Source organism: Anolis sagrei, chromosome 4 (genome assembly GCF_037176765.1).
Source record: "Anolis sagrei isolate rAnoSag1 chromosome 4, rAnoSag1.mat, whole genome shotgun sequence".
Classification (NCBI taxonomy): domain Eukaryota; kingdom Metazoa; phylum Chordata; class Lepidosauria; order Squamata; family Dactyloidae; genus Anolis; species Anolis sagrei.
Window position 1 is genome coordinate 127412831 of NC_090024.1, and position 16587 is coordinate 127429417.

The window sequence follows — 16587 nt, forward strand, 5'->3', positions numbered from 1 at the left end:
GGTCAAAGAATAACAATAAGTCGTGGTGGTAAAGGACTTTCTGATACTGGCACAATTAGAATGTTTTTGTAGTCTCAATGATGGATGGTACAAAGGATATATAATTAACAGTTGTCCTCACAGTGAGTATAGTTACAACAGAATGTATTATTCTCCGTTCAGATAAATGTATGGGAAGAAAAGCGGCGAGAAGTCACTGTTGCAGTATAGAATGTAAGGAATTAGTAGAAGAAAAGAAACTTGTACAAGTTTCAACCATTTTTAACCAAAATAAATTCATCCAAGAAATCAAGTGATAATTGCAGTAGTGGTACAGAATGCTACAAGTCACTGCAAGTTGCTTCTGTGTTTTTAAATACATTACAACTGTCCCCTTAATTCACTTCTGACATGATAAATAAGTATAGAATTACTACAGTATTCCCCATTGTTTAAGTTACATAAGCTAAGATTACACAAGCCAAGAATTCTGAATGAGATCCCCCCATGGCCTTAAATTGTTACTACCTGTCATGGGTGCCCTCTTCCAAAGTGTTATTTTGACATGTCAGGCTCCTTTTTTAATGTGAATTATCAAATTTAAGTAATGGCATCAGTTGTGTGTTGGTATGGCTGTACCAGGAGCTCCAACTTTATTTTCTTTCTGTTATCTGTTTGCAGTCATAGGGCAGTCCTCCTGTCCATCATAATTAAGCTTTGGTTCCGCCCCTTGTTCAGGGCTCTGGGAGGGAAAGGAGCCATTTTTTGGGTAGTCTCACATAAGGAAGCTAAACTATAGGACGTAGACCAGCTCGTCCCGTAGAAAAGCTTCTTTTCTCAAGAACATCCGGGGAAACAGAAATAGAAATTCCAGGGAAAAGGTCCCAAGGCTCTGGCTGAGAGCTCAAAGCCTCTCAGCCTCACAGCAATCAGAGGGAAAACAGCCCTGAAGTTTTCAAAGAATTCACTGAGGGAGGACAGCACTACAGATCCACGGAACTCCATCTGAAATATTTACAAGCCTCGGCTGGTAGGTCTACTCGATGCCTAGACGCATTTGGAATCGGTAGTAGGACCCACACCGATGAGGCATAGATAGTAGGCCTGGGTAACAACGGAAAAATTTGTTTCTAAAATCGATTCGTTTTTTGGGGGGTTTTGCGTTTCGTTATTTAAAATAATTACAAAATTTTCCTTTTAAAAAGTTCGATATTTACGAAATTTCGTAAATGTGAAAAAAATTACAAAACATTAACGAATCGATTTCCGAAACAATAACGAATCGATTCATTAATGGCGGACGCGACCGCGAAATACGCTAAAAAACCTCCAAAAACTTCTGAAGCTTCCCTCTCCCTCTGTTGTTGACTGTTGGTGTGATATTATAATTTTTTTCACTAATTAAACAAAAAAATTGCCCCAGACATGTGGAAATAATAACGAAACGACCTCAGAACAATAACGAAACGAATACAATAACGAAATACGAAGCATTTACAAAACGTGTTTAAAAATTCGTTTTTTTAAAAAATTGCTCCAGAATGGTTCGTTATCGTTTTGTAATTGAAAAAATTAACGAATTATTAACGAATTACGAATTAACAAAACGAAACCGCCCAGCCCTAATAGATAGTAAACAGCCTGGGAGAGGTTAAAAAGGGTTTTTTTCTACAGACAAAGTACAGTGAATCAAAGTCAGGTACCAGTCCATTGAGGACTAGACTAAGAAAGCCTTGAAGTGTTGTTTAAACCATTGAAGATTTGTTGTTTGTTCCATAATAAAGACTTTGTTGTATCATTAAAGACTCTAAAGATCATCACTTCAGAAAAATCCCCGAGAACCTCTCTTTGAGGCCCCCTGGCTTCCAGCTGGGCTTGAAGTATACATCCTATAGAAAAGACAGCTGTTACAGGCCCAGCGCGCAAGAGAACAAGTTGGCTTCAGTATAGGGAAGTGTTGTGATGATCTCCTATATTCCCCATTGAGACTAGTGATTTACCACATTATCACATTGAGAAATTTCCCTCTGGTAGGACACTTCAGCCTCTTTTCAAGCATGGAGAGGCACTGAGCTCATCACATGTTACAGGGTTGAAAAGAGGCAGAAATGTCCTGAAAGGAGGGAACTCTGAACACAGCTTGGCAATCATATTCAGAGCTTTTGCCACTTTTTACTCTTTATTTCCATGTTTACAACTGAAAAACAGATGAGATGGGAACCACCAAAGTTTCTTGTCCTGTTTCATTGCCCAACCATCAGTGGTCCATTGCATCCTATGGGGTTTGGTGCATCTCATGACTTTTCTATAATGAAAGCCGACTTTTTGTTTTTCACCTGGGGAAGAAGAATGTGTAAAAATTGTTTTGACAGCTTTCTGTGAGAATGAACACAAATCTCTCACTTTTTAATGGCTGCTTTTTGCACAATCTGATGATAATCTTTCAAGGTACTGTAAAGAAACTAGAATGTGACAGTCTCAGCTACACAGGCTTCTATGGGTCATGGAACATCTCAATTCAAAACTGAAGACAAGTGAGGACAAATTCTTTGGAAGACCAGCCCACCTATCAGCCCATCAGTGACAACAGATAATTCAGAAAGGAAGCCTATAATGTTTTGACACAGTACACTGAACACCTGGAGAAATTATATGATGTTGAAATATCACTTTTGAAAACTAAACCAGTGCCAATGTTCTCACTTCGCAATGAGATTACCAGACTTTTGCTATGACATTCCACAATGAGATTGACACTGACACACTGTAGGTTGACTGCTGTGGTTTACAAGGAATAAAGCAAGATCAGATCATAGATCAGAAATGAGTGTTAAAGGATATTGGCAGGAGCTGAGATAACTGGACTATTTTGTATTTTCCATCCTCCTGGCAATTGCTTACTGTGAGGATTTTTCATTTTGTTCCCTTTGGCAAAGGATAGAAACAGGCTCAGTGACAGGGATGGGAAGATTGAGCTGCATGTCACACCGTTTATTAACATGACCCGTGCCTTTAAAAAAAACCTATCAACAAGTGGGAAGCAAGAAACAAAGTTATCTTTAAGGTAAAATCATCACACTACATTTCAAGTGTTTTAATATGAGTGCCATGCAGACCACCTAGCTGCCAAGAGTGGGGCAGAGTCAACTTAAGAAGGTCACAGAAATTGCCTTCGTTAGTTAAAACAACAAAAAATAGCACATACCACATATACTCAAGTATAGAGTAAAAAGGTAAAGGTTGTTCCCTGACATGAAGTCCAGTCATGTCTGACTCTGAGGTGTGGTGCTCATCTCCATTTCTAAGCCGAAGAGCCAGCGTTGTCCGTAGACACTTCCAAGGTCATGTGGCCGGCATGACTGCTTGGAGCACCGTTACCTTCCCACCGGAGCAGTACCTATTGATCTACTCACATTCTCATGTGTTTGAACTTCTAGGTTGGCAGAAGCTGGGGCTGTCAGTGGAAACTCACGCCGCTCCCCAGAATTGAACCTGCAACCTTTCAATCAAAAAGCTCAGCAGCTCAGCACTTTAACCCACTGTGCCACCGGGGGCTCCAAGTATAAGCTGACCCAAATATAAGCCATCAATAAGGTTTACCACCAAAAACGGGGAAAACTTATTGACTCGAGTATAAGCTGAGGGTGGGAAATGCAGAAGCTATTGATAATTTCAATATAAGAATAGATACCAATAAATTTACATTAATTGAGGCATTAGTAGGTCAAATGTTTTTGAATATTTACATAAAACTGTAATTAAGATAAGACTGTCCAACTCCGATTAAATCATTATTCTAGCCTTCAATGAAAATGTATCCTTCCAATAATCACCATAGTTTATTTTAAGTATACATTTTGGGGGAAATGCTGTGTGTACATGAATAAGGATAAGTGGGAAAGACTGGCACTGAGAGAGGAGAGAAAGGTACGCACTTTGCGAGAGAGAAGGAAAGGAACTAGAGCTGGGCTGCTGTGCAGAGAGGTAAGGGTCCTGGCTGAAGGCATGGGGCTGAAATAAGCCCTTCTTTCAGCCCCATGCCTTCCTGCCAGGACCCTCACTCGAGTATAAGCTGAGGGGGGCTTTTCCAGCCTTAAAAAAAGGGCTGAAAAACTAGGCTTATAGTCGAGCATATACAGTAAATAACAATATATTAATAACTAGTGTATATGCCTGGTGCCTGGGTGTGTTGTTGGGACCACTGTCCACCTACTTTCTTCCCTTTCCAGATCTGAGAAGGCCTAGTTCACAATGTCTCTGTGGCAAGGCTCTGTGAATGATGGCAGGCTTTCTTTGTGGCTCTTTCTTTCCTTCCTCTGTGCCATACATCTTTTCCTCCTTACTTAATTTCTTTCTTTTCTTCTTTGCTTTCTTTTCATCATATTTCCTTTCTTTCTTTCTTTCTTTCTTTCTTTCTTTCTTCTCTTCTCTTCTCTTCTCTTCTCTTCTCTTCTCTTCCTCTCTTCCCTACCCACTTCCTTTCTTCCCTTCATTTCTCTTCCCTTTTGCTTTCTTTCCTCCTCTCCCCTCATACCTTCTCCCTTTCCTTTCCCCCCCTCTCTCCATTTTCTCATAATTCCTCATTCTGTTAACCATGAAGTTACTGGAATCGGGAGCGATATTGTCATTTTCATTCAGCAAAGAATTGGTCCATTGGCTACAATGGGAAACTTTAAAAGGTTCAATCTTCAGCCATTTTAAGACCTATCTGTATGAAACCTACCTCAGTTTTAGATCCCATTTACAATTGCAGCCCTGCCAACTTTCAAAGCAATTCATCAATCTACTGATGTTTTAGAATTATTTTAAGTTTTTACCATAACTTTTTTTACTACAAAACAAACCACAAGACGGTTCTGGGAATAGTAGTCGCTGCTTGTGTCCATTCTCTGCCAATCAGAGCATGGACACGACCAGGCTTTTTATTGGCTGAGAAACAGAGAGAGAGAAACTTCAACTCCCATCCTGTTCTGAGAGGAACTCAGAAACTTTTCAACACCCGCCCCATGCAAGTGCTGCTGGGAAAGTGAGTTCCTAGCAAGGCCCTCTCTGAAGGAGGATCCTAAAGGAACTTTTCCAAAAGAAATGGGCAGACGTTGCTGCTGCCTGGGAGGGAGAAAAAGAAGCTGCAATAATATCATTTTTTTTCTCCAGAGGCCCTGCGGCAGATTTCTACATCAGGTATACTGCAGACTTAACTCTGTCTTCTCCAGTAGCTGATAAAATCCAGTTCTCTTGATCCATTTTACCAAGCTTTTCAGTTCCCTCTTCCCTGTTATGTTTTTGGAGATTATATGAATGGACCACCAAATACTATAAACCAGGGTCCTCAAACAGAGGGCCAGGTCACAGTCCATCAAACTGTTGGAGGGCCAGATTATAATTTGAAAAAAAACATGAATGGATTCCTATGCACACTGCACATACCTTATTTGTAGTGCAAAAAACACTTAAAAACAATACAATAATTAACATGAAGAACAATTTTAATAAATATAAACTTATTATTATTTCAATGGGAAGCGTGGACCTGCTTTTGGGTCATGAGATAGGATTGTTATTGTTGTTGTGTGCTTTCAAGTAATTTCAGACTTAGGTTGACCCTGAGCGAGGGCCGGGTAAATGACCTTGGAGGACCGTATCCCGTCCCCGGGCCTTAGTTTGAGGACCCCTGCTATAAAGCATTTTTGTTTAAACCGATTTGGGTCCAAGCCTAATTACAGCACTAGAGCTCTCTACAAAGAATTTCTAAGGAGCTCTCTAAGCTACAAATCCCAACATCCCATAGAATGAAACCATGGACATTAAAGTGCTATCATATTGGTATAGCTACATAGTATAGATATATACAGTTTCCATTAGTCACTGGGTTTTCTCCTAAGCCTGAATTAGGTTTGCAAAAAAGATCAACTGCATTAAAATTCCCTCCTATGCAGTGTGTGATGTCTGATCCATTTGACCTCAATCAACCCTAAGATTTTAGTGACTAGGATTTGTAAAGTTGACATTTTACCAAAGACCTTTTGAGATCATCATCTGCTTTAACTCTTAAGAATAAAAAAGGAAGTTACAGCTGGAGACTGAATGAAACTCTTTAACATCCACATGTGGACATTGCACCCAAACCCCCAAGTAGTTACGTCATACTATTTTTTAAAAAATTGTTTTGTGTGGGGGTTCTTAATCTTTTTGTTCCATGGAACCCTTTGCTAAAACCAGGGTAGAGGGTTACAGCCTGTGCTGGACGGGGTCACACTCCCCCTAAAGCAGGTTCGCAGTCTGGGAGTTCTCCTTGATTCATTGCTGAGCCTGGAGCCCCAGGTTTCAGCGGTGGTCAGGGGAGCTTTCGCATAATTAAAACTTGTGCGCCAGCTGCGCCCGTACCTTGGGAAGTCTGACTTGGCCACGGTGGTCCATGCTTTGGTTACATCCCGTTTAGACTACTGCAACGCTCTCTACATGGGGCTGCCTCTGAAGACTGCCCGGTAGCTGCAGCTAGTCCAATGCTTGGCAGCCAGATTTCTAACGGGTGCTGGGTACAGGGAGCATACAACCCCTCTGTTACGTCAGCTCCACTGGCTGCCGATTAGCTTCCGAGCACAATTCAAAGTGCTGGTTTTGACCTACAAAGCCCTAAACGACTCTGGCCCTGTTTACCTGTCCGAACGGATTCTCCCCTACGAACCATCAAGGTCTTTAAGATCTTCCGGGGGGCCCTGCTCTCGATCCCACCACTGTCACAATCGCGGTTGGTGGGGATGAGAGACAGGGCCTTCTTGATGGTGGCTCCCGGCTTTGGAACTCCCTCCCACAGGAGATTAGAACTGCTCCCTCCCTCCTAATGTTCAGGAAGCTAACAAAGACTTGGCTATGGAATGCGGCCTTTGATAACTGAGTCAACTTTGGTCCACATGGAAGGAGAATGAATAACTGTGAATTATGACCAGGAATGCTTTGACGACGTGGCTATATAAGTGTGATTATGACGATGTTGTATTGTAATATGTTTTTAATTGTGTAATGATGATGCATTGTGTGGTTTGTATTTTTGTATATGAACACATGTTGTGAACCGGATCTGAGTCCCTCTTGTAGGTGAGAAGATCGGTATAGAAAACTTCTAAATAAATAAATAAATAAAATAAATAAACCATTAGGCCTGGGTAACAACGGAAAAATTTGTTTCTAAAATCGATTTGTATTTGGGGTTTTTTTTGTTTCGATATTTAAAATAATTACAAAATTTTCCTTTTAAAAAGTTCGATATTTACGAAATTTCGTAAATGTGAAAAAAATTACAAAACATTAACGAATCGATTTCCGAATCAATAACGAATCGATTCGTTAATGGCGGGCGCGACCGCGAAATACGCTAAAAAACCTCCAAAAACTTCTGAAGCTTCCCTCTCCCTCTGTTGTTGACTGTTGGTGTGATATTATAATTTTTTTTCACTAATTAAACAAAAAACTTGCCCCAGACATGCGGAAATAATAACGAAACGACCTCAGAACAATAACCAAATGAATACAATAACGAAATACGAAGCATTTACAAAACGTGTTTAAAAATTCGGTTTTTAAAAAAATTGCTCCAGAATGGTTCGTTATCGTTTTGTAATTGGAAAAATTAACGAATTATTAACAAATTACGAATTAACGAAACGAAACCGCCCAGCCCTATAAACCATGGATACTACTCAGATATTTTGTTTCCTATTCTGTGTTGGCAGATAGTTGGCCAACTATGTTGCACAATTGTTTGTACACAGTAGGACGGTGATCTAACGTTGGGTCTAACAACTATCATAATTGCAAAGAATGGATGAGAAGAATTGATTTTTGAGAAATGTCACAACTGTAATTTGATATGAAATGAATACTACTGCAATTCGTAAGAAGGAACTCAATATTTCAGTTCAAGATTAGAGAAAATAAAGATTAGTGTATTCTTTTTCAGTTCAAGCTTGCAGACCATCTGAAATCTTTTCACAAATCCTCAAGGGTATTTATGTGTATTCATATTTAAGCATTTTATAAGAAAATTACATATCCCAAATAAGAACAGTTTTATTTAAATAAAATCAACTGAAAATAATATTTATCTCCTAAACATCGGTATTTAGAGATATTTTTAACATTTGTGTCATGATACTATTTTTAAAAAATAATCACTTGTTTAATGTTTGCTGGTGTAACTTGTCTCGAGTAATGTTTATACTTAATATGATGGATGTACTTGTTTCTGAGCACTAATTTACTAAAATGAAGAGCAATAGTAGAAAGAATAACTTTCAGTTCTTTGGTGACATCAACCTTTCATAGCCGCCAGAGCTGAGAATTCAAATATAGGTTGTTGCAAATGCTCTGAGCACGTTCATAGCCTTTTCACTCAACGTTGGGTATTTTTGTCGAACACTAATCCAAAACTCTGTCAAGGAGCTCTCTTTAAATATATTTTTTAAAGGAGCATCAGTCTGTAGATCAATAAGATGTTCTTGATCAGTCATGTTTAATGCCCTTGACTGTGATGCATTTTCAAATTCATTTTTTTTATCTAGCTTGGTGCTTTGAGGTTTTAATAAAAAAATACTTTTAAAAATGTTCTTATAATATGACTCTATGGGTAGTAAAATAACTTTTCAACCATGAAAGAATCATTGCAGGTCTGTTTCCTTCAGCATGCCCACAAGAGTAGGAAACAGTTCCAAATAATTACTTTTCAATCCATTTGTCCAAAGTTGTTCAAAAATGAAAGAAGACCAAACATTTTGATTCCTGTGAAGTATTGTTGTTTCATTTTTTGAAGGGTTTTATTTTTAACGTTTATTTTGAAAACGTATCTGCAAGATATGACACTTTCAAAAGAAAATCTGAGTAAAGTTCTGCTATTTGTCACTCCTGGAAATGTGCAGAACCTCAGACACTTGAAGGCAAATGCCATGGAATGTCAAACTATTTGCTAATGCGCTTAACCAAAGCAATTTCTATTGATCCTGATGGCCTGGAATTGCACTTCAAAAGGCCTAGGTGACATTTCCAAGGGGAGACAAGATACTTTCAAGTCAATTAGAGACATCAGAAGATTTGTGCAAGTAGGACGTGTTCACCTTAAAGGAATGTCAGCAGAGGATAGACAATGAATTAAGCACCTTTTATATGCAGGGGAACAAATCCCTTAATGGCCTAGAACATCAGCGAGGACACCTGTGGTCTCCAGAAGCATACTGGGAGCATCTGGATCAAGAAGATTTGTCACTGATGACAGTGTTACTAATGAAATCACTACATGTTTCTCCTGCTGTGCTGTCTTGTGCTGCCTCACACACGGGAGCAAATGCACTCTCCTGAAAGAAGGGAGTGGGGTGTGTGATGCTGTTGCTTTTGGAAATGGGGATATTGGAAAATAGATCTGGCTGTGTGTATGTGTTTGCATGTGTGTGCTAGACACCTGCTTCAAAGAATTATTTTATCTTTTCTTGCTTCATTCAGATTAGGCAAGCCCCCACCTTAGAAACCTTCAAGAAGGATCTCAAAACCTGACATTTCCATTGCGCATTCGGGCAGTAGCCATACAACCATACACTGTTGCTCCGCCTCAACATTTCTGTAACTACAGCATCAGGCCCGTAGCCAGGATTTCGTTTCGGGGGGGGGGGGGGGGGGCTAAAAAATTTTCAGGGGGGGTTTCGGAGGGGGGCTGAGTTTCGGGGGGGGGGGGGGGGCTGAGTCTGAGTGAAAGAGGGTCTAGCCTAGCAAACCTTTTGTATCATTACCCCAATATCCCCATGATGCATATGGGATATATTGAGTATGGTGATCAGATCATGATATGAATAAACATAACAGTTTAAATAATGCACCAGTAAGGCCTTTTCACGAACCACCATGAGAATTTTGGGGGGGGGGGGCTCGAGCCCCTCAAGCCCCCCCCCCCCCCCCGGCTACATGCCTGTACAGCATACTTCTCCCTGCCTGTTTGAAGGCCTGTTTTCTACGGCCCTTTTCTTTATGAGGACTTTTATTCCACAAGGCAAGCAAACTAGTTTTGCAGCTGGACCATCTCCAGCTAGCATGTATACTCCCTTGCCTCCTCCCCATGGTTCTCTCATCCCTAGCTACATAGCTTCCAATCCTACAACGTTCCAGTCACCTACCTTTGTGCAATGGAGCATTTCCATTTCTATGCTTGCAGTAAAGTGGCATTGGAGGGAAGATTCACTTTCTCTCCCCCCCTCCCACTTTATCCCATGCCCTCTCCCCATTAATGCAGCTGGCACTTATTTTAATCCTAATGTTTACAGCCCAGCCATGGTTACAGTAATTTACAGCTTGATTTGAGTTTGAATTGATGTTCTATATGTGCATGTGTATTATTTTATTGTTTTATATTGCATTCACTTTTATGTTTGTTTATAGGAACTTTGTGCAGTCTGTAAAGCACCCTGAGTCCCTTTGGGGAGATGATGGAAGAATAGAAGGATAAAATTATTATTATTATTATTATTATTATTATTATTATTATTATTTTACTGACACAAAAACACAGTATGTCACTGCAAACGCGATATATATGCTGGATTTCGTATCACAAAATCACAAGTCGAACACTTTCCAAGTGTCTAGGAGTGTGTGATGTATTTTCAAATGATGTGTGCAGATCCAAGTAAGGTGGTCTTTTGTAGTTGACAGATTGTGATTTTGTCAATGTTTATTGTTTCCAAATGCTGGCTGAGATCTTTTGGCACGGCACCCAGTGTGCCGATGACCACTGGGACCACCTGCATATTTCACGCTGAAGAATAAGTGTTTTGAGCCTTTTTGAGTTATTTTTTGGCTCCTTTTTGATTGTTAACTAATAAACTGTACTTTAATTAATATTGGTCTGGTGTTTTAACGGGTCTGTCTTGCAACAGGGGCGGTATGGTTACAGCATGGTTTTAATATGGTTATGGCCAGATGTGCTATAGTGAGTTTGCAAACCATAGAGTGCCACATGCTCTGATGGTGGAGCCTTTCCTTCAGCCACACAGCCCTTGCTCAGCTGCTGTGACTGCCTCCTGTCCTACCACCTCAGCCTGTGGCTTCTCCTTGTGATTCTCCTGCACTTATTTGATGCTGGAGTTCCACAGAGAGAAGTGAAAAGATCTGCCTTCAGGCCCCAAGGAAATCAACCGGGAGTTGTTCTTTCAACTCAGTTGAAGTAGGAAGCCTGTGTGCATAAACCTGCAAGCTGCTTATGGAATAAATAATTCTTCTGATGAAAATCCTGTAGTTGGAGAATCCCTTTGGGGGTTGACAAGGTGAAAGCTTTAATTGGAATGTATGTATTTTAAGTAGATATATCTCTGCAGAGATCAGTGAGGCTCTAAGGAGGCTTCTATTCTGCAAACAACAGTATTGATTCTAATGCTCAGTGATTAAAAGTGAAAGGCCTGAGAAGTTGTGTACCTCAGGACCTTACCACATTAGGAAATACTCCATTCAATCAGTATGTAACCCATATTTTTAATGACTGATTAGAGATTATATTCAAATGGGATGCATAGATCCCATCACACCTGATTACTAATTTTTGCATTTAGAAAATACTGCACTCTGACACACCACACCATGAAAGACTGGCTTCTCCCAATCCAATTGAAATACTCCATATGTCGCTCCATTACTTTTTGATTCCCCCGCCCCCCAAAAAAGATTGCGCAGTGATGTATCCTGGGAATCTTGAACTACAGTTCTCGTGAGATTTGAAAAATCTGCACAGTAATAGGTTTCCCAGATCGGGATGACACCAGAACCACGGCGATGTTAGCCGAGGAAGGAATTTAGGAGGTATAGCTAATTAAGAAAAAGAAGCAATGCAATCTGTTATCAACATATTTTTTTACATTCTCAAGTTTTGCTGTGATATAAAAAGACAATTGAAGCACAGCCGAATTGCTCTTTTAATTCTTTTAATTAAATTTCTGTTACACGTTAACATTCTGTTACACATACAGATTCCTAACAGAAATGGCAGCTGCTTCCGTCATGGACAGTTTGGAGTTAGGAGAATCCACTTCCGGATATGCCCCTAATGACAAGTCATATTGTTGTTGACGGGATGCATATTGATCATGTGAAAAAACAATGCTTCAGCAACAAAAGAAACACAGTTAGAATCCTGTGTGCAAATAATCTGTTTCTGTAACATTTTGCAGAAGGATTCCTAAGAAATACTGATGGGATGGGGCAAATGTCATGTGATGGGGCCAATTCAAAATCAGTCTTAGAGTATTTTTTGGTGCTTTATGGCTGGAATCACTGGATTGCTGTGAGTTTTCTAGGCTGTATGGCCATGTTCCAGAAGCATTATCTCCTGATGTTTTACCCACATCTATGGCAGGCATCCTCAGAGGTTGTGAGGTATATTGAAAACTAGGCAAAAGAGGTTTATATATCTGTGGAAGGTCCAGGGTAGGAGAAAGAACTCTTATCTGTTGGAGGCGAGTGTGAATGTTGCAATTAATCTCCTTGATTAGCATTGAAAAGCCTTGCAGTTTCAATGCCTGGTTGATTCCTGGCCTAACTCCACCAGTTTTCATATTTGGGCTTATTGAGTATTTGTGCTAAGTTTGGTCCAAGTTTGGAAGTGCCTGTATGTTGTGCCATAAAGGGAGGTGAAGCAGCATGGGCAAATTGGTGGGCAAATCAGCCTGTCTGATGAGGTCATTAGACATATATTAACATATCTTCTTTAATAATAATAATAATAATAATAATAATAATAATAATAATAATAATGGGTTGTTGTAGGTTTTTTTGGGCTATATGGCCATGGTCTAGAGGCATTCTCTCCTGACGTTTTGCCTGAATCTATGGTAAGCATCCTCAGAGGTAGTGAGGTCTGTTGGAACTAGGAAAGTGGGTTTATATATCTGTGGAATGACCAGGGTGAGACAAAGGACTCTTGTCTGCTGGAGCTAGGTGTGAATGTTTCAACTGACCACCTTGATTAGCATATAATGGCCTGACAGTGCCTAGTTTTTTCCTAGTTCCAACAGACCTCACTACCTCTGAGGATGCTTGCGATGCTACCTCTGAGGATGCCATAGATGCAGGCAAAACATCAGGAGAGAATGCCTCTAGACCATGGCCATATAGCCCGAAAAAACCCAGTGATTCCGGTTGTGAAAGCCTTCAACAACAACAACAATAATAATAATACTTTATTTATATACTGCTCTATCTCCTCGAGGGGGACTCAGGGCAGTTTCCAAGCAATATCACCAAAACATACAGAGTAAACAGCATAACAAATATAACAAACAACAAAAATTATCACAATTACACACACACACATAAATATAAAATAATCTTGCCTGTTCAGAGCAATTAAAAGGCCAGGCTGAGGCTAGTGCAAATTCAAAATATGAGGGAACCGGGAATTAAGTACAGTGCTATAACAGGAAACAGCAATAGCAGGTACGGGTCTGTGGCTGCTCATTTCAAGGGGCTATTAGAGGGATGACCGGGGTAATAGGTAGGAAGTATAAGGCCATATTCAACAATGTTTGGGGCTGGGCTAGAACTGGTTATTCTCAAAGGCTTGTTGAAACCACCAGGTCTTCAAGCTCTTACGAAAGGAGGGGAGGGATGGGGCCTGTCTTATTTCCCTTGGAAGGGCGTTCCAGAGGCAGGGGGGCCAACACCGACAAGACCTTCTCTCTTGTCCCCACCAACCATACTTGTAATGGTGGTGGGAGTGAAAGGAGGGCCTCCTCGGAAGATCTTAGAGTTTGCACTGGTTCATAGAAGGAGATGCGATCGCAAAAATAGGCAGGGCCTGAACTATTTAGTGCCTTATAGGTCATAACCTGCACCTTGAATTTGGCTCGGCAACTTATCGGCAGCTAATGAAGCTGTTTAGAATATCCCACTGAAATGGCTGGGAGAAGGTTTCAGGAAAAGAGACAAAGAGAGTCCTTGAGGTCTGGAAAACAGCACGGATTTATTTCCAGCTAGGACTCTGGTGAGGAGTTGTGTCCAAAAGCACCAGAGCAATGATAAAGGGGTTGACTGCCTTTTTATACACTTCAAATGCAGCCAAATAAAGAACATGCTTCTACATACATTGACATCATTCTCTATGTCACCTTAGTATCATAGGAATATCAAATTCTATCTTCCAACATGTCTCTGTGTATTTCTTTCTAGCAGCTGCTTACAGCTTACATTCATCAATCAAGGGGCCTACTTTGACTTGTCATGAGGCTCCTTACTTTTTACTTATCTCTGTTGCTACTAGGACAAGCTTATCTCTCTCCTGGGATGTTTCCGCGCCTGCCCATGCCTTGGACACAGATATCCTTCAGCATTCTTTCTATACAGAGAGAACTTGATTTTTCTATACATTTCAGTGCTTGTGAAGTAGATACAATTTATGCATAGATACGTATCTATTTTTCCAATATCTCCTCATCACCACCAGTATTCAAATTTGGGCGTATTGGGTATTTGTGCCAAATTTGGTACACTGAATGAAAATACATCCTGGATATCAGATATTTACATTACAATTCACAACAGCAGCAAAATTACAATTATGAAGTAGAACCAAAAATAATGTTATGGTTGGGAGTAACCACAGCATGAGGAACTGTATTAAGGGTTTGTGACATTAGGAAGGTTGAGAATCACTATGCAGGGAGTTGTCCAGTCTCTTTTTAAGGGTGTCCAGATGGGGAGATCCTACTACTTCCCTAGGCAATGGTTGAGAACCCAACCAACAATGGATCTGGACTATTCGAATGCTCAATCAAAATCTTCCATTCTGCAACTTAAAACCTTTATATCTAGTCATATTTTCTAAGGCCAGCAGAAAACAAGCCAGCCCTTGAGGTATTTAAAGAGTGCAATCATGCCATCTCTGAATCTTTACTAAGCTGAACATGCCCAGCTCCTCCAACTTCTAATACGATTGGTTCTCCATCTCTCTCACACACAAATACAAACACCAGTTTATCAGGAAGGGAGAATATAATCTGACTGTCATCCTAAAAGGATGCAACTCCCTCTGCCCATTGCGGTTCCCACTGAATAGAAATGAGTTCTTGTGATGTGACACAGAGGATCCATTTCTCAGTGTAGCTCCTCTAACTCAAAAGACCAGTGACAAGGTTAATACAACTTGCCTCTAAAGAATGCTGAGTTGCCTGCTAAAGGGATAAATACTAAGGGGGAAAAAAGACAACAGCTTTTATGGCTATTAGAGCTGCCCAGGATGATTGCCACAATAAATAAAAACCTTGGGTTGCTGTGAGTTTTTCGGGCTGCTTGGTCATGTTCCAGAAGCATTCTCTCCTGATGTTTCATCTGCATCTATGGCAGGCATCCAAAAATCTTGTTTGGATTCTTGAAGCAGGAAGGGGTTTTTCATGACTTGTGGTGCTGAACTAACACCAGCACCCAGATAAGCTGAAGTCAAACTGTGGTAGGAATGTCTTTGTAGGTTTTTTTTAATGTCTCCTCATTATTGAGAAATAGGCACCCCCTTCCCCCCAAACAACATGAATAATACAAAATACTAGCTGGGGGACCCAGCAGTGCCCAGGTTATTTGTGGAAGGCATTTATTTTGCAAAGTTTGGTAATATCCGTTTCGTAACGTGTAATGGTATTTATTAGAAAAAGCCAGTCTTTCCATTTTTTTAATGAATTCTCCCATTAGAAAATGCATAAGGATGTGGGTGAACTACAACTCCCATAATTGTGGGTCAATTGCTCCCAAACCCTGCCAGTATGCACAGTTGGCCAAGTTGGTTCTATGTGCCACGTTTGGTTCAAATCCATCACTGATTGGGTTCAGTGTTCTCTGGATAAGGGAAAACTACAACTCCCAGATTCCCAGGGCAACCACCCCCAAACCTTGCCAGTATACACAGTTGCCCATGTTGGTTCTGTGTGCCAAGTTTGATCCAGATATGTCATTGGCTGGGTTCCGTGTTCTTCTGGATAAAGGAGAACTACTACTCCCAGATTAACAGGGAAATCACCCCCAAAACCTGCCAGTATTCACAGTTGGCCATGTTGGATCTGTGTGCCAAGTTTGGTCCAGGCCTATCATTTGTGGAGGTCGCAGTAGTCACTGGCAGTGAGTGGAGGTACTGCAAATCCCATCATCTGTGGCAAGTTTGGTCCAAATCCATTGTTGGGTTGGGTTGGGTTGAGTTCACAGTGCCCTCTGGATGCAGGTGAATTACAACTCCTATAAATCAAGGTCAGTTCCCCAGACCTGGTCATGGGGGTTCTGCATGCCAAATGTGGTCCAGGTCCAGTATCAAAGGGGGTCACGGTGCTTTGCCTTGATGCAGAGTGAACTACAACTTCCATTCTGTTGATTTAGACCCCCAAACCCCTCCAGACTGTTCAGCTGCTGATCAATTCCTTCCTGTTTGCTGTGTGGCATAGGAAAAGGTCGGAAAGGGTTAAGGGAGAGGTAGTGGGTGGGGTCATGCAAATTCCACATAAGGAACCCTGAGATGCCTGCCTATGGTGGAGGAAACTATGGCTGGGCACCCCTGTCGATGCCATTTGGATTTTGCCTACAAAGACGTTTTTGAGAGCAGTGGTC